Genomic DNA, 6,556 nt, shown 5'->3' on the forward strand with positions numbered 1-6,556 from the left:
TAAACATTCAAATTTTGGGGATCCTATAAATTAACTAAAACTAATAAAATTATTAATCCTAACTTTAGCAGATAAAAGGAATGGAAAAGAGCCCAGGAGGATTCATTTGGTCATTTTCCTCAGTCTTTCAAAATTATCAGTCCTAATTTCTCAATGAAAGATTTCACAAAAGATACTCAATTCTGTGTTAAGAGAGATTTCAGTTTCAACTATTAGATATGCCACTTACTAACTGAAGGGGATTGCTGATCATTGATTGTGATTCTTTACCACTCCCTGCATCTCTGCTCTTTTCAATTTGACTTTGCAGTTCCTCCTACGAGAGGCAGAGAATGCATCCCTCCTCATCAGTACTTGATCAATATGGTGTGAGTGGAAGTGACAGTGGGCCAACTTGGATCCAAGCCTTATAAGCAGTGGTTTTGTGCTTGCCCCTCTTTCATTTCTGCTGTGATCACAGAAAAACATGTCCTAAGTGACCCAGAGTCCCAGAAGAATGAGAGATGCATGAAGCTCACATGAACCTGTCCTAGGCTTAGAGCCAAAAAGGCAAGTCCAACCAGTGCCAAGCTGCAGCTGCATGAATGAGAAAATAAAAACAAAACAATGCTTTTTATAGGACACTGAGTCTTGTTTTGTGCTGTTTTTTGTTAGGCAGCATTACATGGCAATTTTTGACTAACTGAGACATCAGTTACAGAACTAAGATACTGTTGGAAGAAAAACCTGAAATGTGTTATGGTGGTTGAGAACAGAACAAGTTGGGGGGAAAAAACAGGACCTGATATTGTAAAACATATTATCTTTTGTGTCTCAATTTCCTACCTAGCAAAATTTGAAAAACATGTAACTAATTCATAGAGACAATACAATATTTAACTGAATAACATGTGTCCACTGCTTAACCAGTATTTGATGCATATAAATTATACTCAAATTTTAGACTTTTTTTTTAAAAAGATTTTATTGATTTGACAGAGAGATACAGCGAGAGGAGGAACACAAGCAGGGGGAGCGGGAGAAGGAGAGCAGGCTTCCCGCAGAGCAGGGACCCTGATGAAGGGCCCGATTCCAGGACCCTGGGACCATGACCTGAGCCGAAGGCAGAGGCTTAACAACTGAGCCACCCAGGCGCCCTTAATTATAGACATTTAATAAAAGTTATATAAAATAAAAATAGTAATTATAACATGTGAGTCAGAGTTATGAATCAACATTCATGGACTTCCTAAATCACTCCAGGAATGACTTTGGACATCCAAAAAAACCATGAAACAAAATACTGTGAAATAGAGAATAAGCAGAATCCAGATCATCAACCCGCATTATCCTACCACATCCCATCAAATGACTGCAGCCCAAACCCTCTCCAGATCTATTCATTTCCCCATGAAAGGATACAAGAAGCTCTTCTTAGTTAATATCTACTAAATGTTTATCACATGCCAGTAAATGTGATGTAATTGTTAAATATTAACCCCACAGCAAACCCATCAAGTAGGTATGATATATTATTATACCCAATTGATAGATGAGAAAACCAAGACACAGCAAGCAAGGTAACTTCCTCATCATTACAATTCTACTGGGTGAAAAGATTAAAAATTGAACCCAGATCATCAGATTATACAGTTCTTGCTCTTGTCCACTGCACTCTCCTGAAACTTCGTGGTATGGAATCAACTGGGGGCTTTGAAAATATACCTGTCCTCTTGTCTAACCCCCATAGATTCTCACTTCATGGATCCGAATTGAGGCCAGAGGTTTTTAAAATATTCCATATGATTCTAGAACATAGGTATGATTAAAAACCTCCAGCACAATGGGAAGACAGTATAGCACAGAGGGTAAGAGCCTGGCAGCTACGTTCAGATGACACAGGTCTGAATCCCAGCTCTGCTATCTAGAGATGCTCTGTTCCTGTCTCCCCATCTGCAAAATGGGGATAATGACTGTACCGCTTCATAGGATTATGATATTTGTCAAGTGCTTAGAATAATATCTAGATATAGTAACTGCCACCTTGGTGATTCTTAAAGAGAACAGGCTTGGGAACAGAAGTTGGTTCAAATGGATGTAACTCCAGCAGGTGCTTGGTGACACTTAGAAAATCACTAACTTTATGCCATAACCTTCTCACCTATGAAGTGAGGAAAATCAAGCGTCTCCTTTTCTGCCTCTATCTCCTCCTCTTCCTCTTCTGAGTTTAATTTAATTAAATTTAATATGTTTTAGAATAAAAATATTGAACCATGGTAGTGTATCCTGTTTTTTTTTTTTTTGAAATGTAGCGGGAAATTTGAACATTGATTTTGAATGCTAAAAAAAAAAATTAGATAAGAGTTTTAACACTTAGATTCATTTATAACTGTCTCACTTCATTCTCTCCATTCAAAGGGTTCATACAAAAGAAAAAAAAACTTTTCTGGTTAGGTAACTCAACAAGTTGGGTGGTAAACACAGGAGAGCAGTATGTGGGGGAGGGGAGATGTAGAACTTAGGATCCCTTGAATTTTAATCAACTCATTTAGAAAACAGCACAATAACAGATTGTCACTGAAATACGATAATTCTGTTCTTCAGGGAAGGTTTTTATTGAGCCATATAATTTTTTTTTTCTTATAAAGGAAAATACAGGACCTGATATTATTCAGGTCTGGGCAACTTCCCAGCAAAAGTTGCTGAGACAAGAAGACGTGTGATGGCTTTCATTTTTGCGGAGGTGGAATAATTTCAATTTAGAAGCACCTGCAAATATAGAAGGGGGGGGGAGATTATTTCCAGATCCAATCTGAAAGACTAAAAACTTCCTGACTCCATGCTCTGTGCTTTTCCAAACAATCTATTTGAATTGGTCCAGCACAGATAAACCTAATCCGTTAAAGGTTGTGTTCTGCTGTATTTGTTTTAGGAAGTATTATTTCCACAGGTCTTCAAAGTATTGTTTTGTTACAGCCCATATTTCTATATGGTATCACAATATTTTATAAACATTTATTCAGATTTCACTTTCCCCAGGAGACCACAGACTTCTTGAGGTTTATGCCTCTGTGCCTTAGATATAAACTAATGCATATGTGGGTCTCTGTGCTATGTGGTGAGGTAGCACTTTTTTTTTCCTTCAGAAAGATAAATTACTGATATGCAAAGCTTGACGGTTGCTGAGAGGTGGGGGTCGAGGTGATGTCATGTGGAAATCAAGAAAAAGGAAGGATACAAACTCTTATCTGTTTTACCAGCAAGTCTTTCTGAATTACTCAGGTTTTTCTAATCACAATACATATACAAAGCAAGGTAAACAAAGCTTCTCAGATAAAATTACCACACGCCTAGGAAGAGTTGAGGCCAGCATGCTAGGCCCTGCACTCAGTTGTGGGGTTGTGGAGAAAGACAATTCGAGAGAGAAGGACGCAGACCCTGGACCCTCTCCTGCTGCAACCATCTAGGTGCCCTGGGAGAACTGATGGCATAAATGAAAATAAAGAAATGTAATGCTGAAGAACACTCTGGAATGAACCACTCTTAACTGAATATAACTCCAAGAAACTTGTCATCTTATCTTTCTCTTTGGGGAACTAAGGTGGTAAGATAATTATCTCCACTAACGGCAGTGAGAAGAACAAGAATTGGATCAAGGTTAGCTACAACATGTGATGGGTAGCTCTTACATGCTTATGATCTGGTGGGTGCAGAAAAAATGAACAGTGACAATGCTTTGGTGTGCAGATTTTAGTTATAACACCAGGCCTATGCATGGGGGGTATAAAGGCAGAGCTTCAACCATTCTGGGGCAACCAGTACACAGTAACAACAGAAGAGATATTTCTGAGCTTCACCTCAAGGGACTAGCACTCTGGACATAAGAAGGTATTCCAACAGACATTGCATCTACTGATACAAAGGAAGAGGATATTTCTTTTCAGGCTTCCCTGGTGTCCCTGGCAATACTGGGCTTCTTCTCTTAGCAGTGGAAACATCAACACTGAAGAACTCTGTAGAAAGCCCACCATAAGATGAAAGTTGGTGAGTATCAAAGAATATATCTGAGCTCCAGATTTACTGGCAATGAAACAGGCCAAGTGACACGAAAAGACTGAATAGATGTATTGATTCCCTACATAGTCATGGCTCTGGCGATGCAGCGTAAGTTGATAGTTTACACAGAAAAACCTTGGCAAGATCCTTGTTTACTTGGAAATACTTAGTCCAAAAATGTTCTCTGCTCTGTAAATCAGATGTCTGTACACAGCACTGCAGGACTACTCAGGATCCTCAGACCTGGCCCAGTTAGCTCCACCATCTTCCCACCATCTTCACCTTAGCTCCCTTTCACCTGGCCAGTCAAAGCCCAAATGCCTCAGATTCCTTTATCTTTCCAAATGATTCACATATATCTAAATTCTCTCCTACTCTTCTTTGATTGCCTAATTCCTTTTTACTATCTTTAAGGATCACTATCAAGTATTTAAAAAATATAGCAAAAATGACTAGAAATTTGAGGTAATTACCAATTTTCATAGCAAAATGTTACATTTGTTAATTCTATTACTGGGTGAGTCCCTTTCTAACACTTCCAGCAAAGTTAAGCGTAGTTTGCATATTTTTTAATTCTCTCACTACTCCCTATATATATATATAGTAATTCTAGTACTCATGATGTTATATTGTAATGCATATTTATTTCCTATTAAACCAGTTCTTCAAAAGTAGGAATCATGCCTTTAATTTTAGTACTGACTGCATTTAACAAAGTGACAGATCTACTGTGAGCTTTTAATAAAGAGCCATTGAATAAAACCAAATTATCTAGGGTTTCTGGATACTTTCCATCAACAATAATGAATTGCTTTCCTTTGGATACTGGTATGAGAGTTCAGCTATTTTTGACTGCCATAAAGATAATATTAACAGCCTAGAGTTGACAATTGATATTTCAGAAGGTTCATCCATAAAATTTGTCTGTTAGTCATTCCTCAAATTCTACAACTACTTTAAAGAGACCACCTATATTACATGAGATTTGGAGGAGATACAGGCCTGGGGGGCAATGACAAACAATTAAGGGGACCCTCTTTAAGAAAAACAGAATAAATTACAAATACAGGTTAGGTGCAGGATCTTTGAAAGGGCCCAGGTCTGTGAGGTGCTCTGAAGCTTAGGCATCATTAGCTTTATGGTAAATGCCCTCTTTCTGGTATGGGTAGAATTACTTGTACAGAACAAGATGCAATACATTTTCTCAAATTTTACAAAGTTTCAACATTAGAAATAGTCAATGCAGGAACATTTTTATTTTGAGGGAAAGGAGAAATACAACTATTGAAAGTATTATCCATTATTTTTATTCAAAATCCTCTATGTGAATCTACTAGGAAATATTTTTTCCCTCAGAACCCAAACCAAGATATAACCTGTTTTTAATTTATGAACTTATCTCTCTCCTACTAGGAAAAGAATGAGAACTTCATGACACATCAAGTGTCTTTCCTTTAGGAGCCAGGAAACGTAGACATAAATGATGGATTCAACTGTCATAACTCTTCCTTTTCCTGCCCCCTCCCCCATTTTGATCACTTGGGTTTTTATTTTTTCTTTAAAAATATTTTTTCCAGTCTTACTGTATGTATGTTTACATGTAAAATACCTCAGATCACCTAGTATACATAAACAAGTAAATTCTCAATTATTCCCCTAGGAACTTAGCAGTTAAAGAAAAGAACAAATGGAGATATAAAACAGGAATCTTTAGAGATGGTAAATAAGAACACAGCTATTGAACTTGTACACGTCCAGTCCCCATCTCTATGCACCCTGCAAAAATCAGAAATGTCTCTGCTCTCCCTCTTACAATGGGGAGCCCAAGAGTCAGTGTGAGAGTCAGGGAGTGAAGCTGGCTTTTCTTCTATGACTTTTTTTTTTTTTCCCTCTTGCAGAGAATCAAGGCAGAGAAGAAAGTCTCAAGACAATGGAGAAGTCAGAAACCGTTATCTGAAACCAAAGATACCAGAGTAGTGAACCAGAAACAGAGCGCAAGGCACAGAGAAAGAGATGGTGTGGGACGGGCTATAGCTAACGACTGACTTACTTTTCCATCTGTCCTGTGACGCATGGGCAGGTTGGCTTTACTTAAAGAACCAGTGTAGGGAAGGATTTAGGAAACAGAGTCCACATGGTTTTCAGAGTCCAAAATAGCCTTAGTCGAGAGAAATTAATTTTGGCATTTGCAAAAACTGGAAAAAGCTTTCAGAAATTAGTTACCTTTTCAGCTATGTGAACAGCACTATGTTCAATTCCATCTGCTTCAGAAGACTTCCTCGATAAGCCAAGTGCTCCTCCAAGGTCACCTGGCTGCTGGGACATTAGTGAAATTCTATGTTTCCAATGATTTCATGTTTACCCTGCTGCCATAATTATTTTTTTTAAGTATCTTAACAACAAAGACTGTGCCTGATCTTTTGTGTAGTTTCAAACCATTAGATGAAAAATTCTATATACCCGACATTGATTTGTTTTATGTGGTTAGTTAGGAAACCAAGTTGACATATATTTTCATTTA

General features: G+C 37.8%; 1 pseudogene; it reads left to right on the plus strand.

Moving 5' to 3' along the window:
• Nucleotides 1-6,080, plus strand: part of LOC110593173 — a 6,911-nt pseudogene extending 831 nt beyond the window's left edge.
• Nucleotides 6,081-6,556: the final 476 nt, after the last annotated feature.

Source organism: Neomonachus schauinslandi, chromosome 15 (assembly GCF_002201575.2).
Source record: "Neomonachus schauinslandi chromosome 15, ASM220157v2, whole genome shotgun sequence".
Lineage (NCBI taxonomy): Eukaryota > Metazoa > Chordata > Mammalia > Carnivora > Phocidae > Neomonachus > Neomonachus schauinslandi.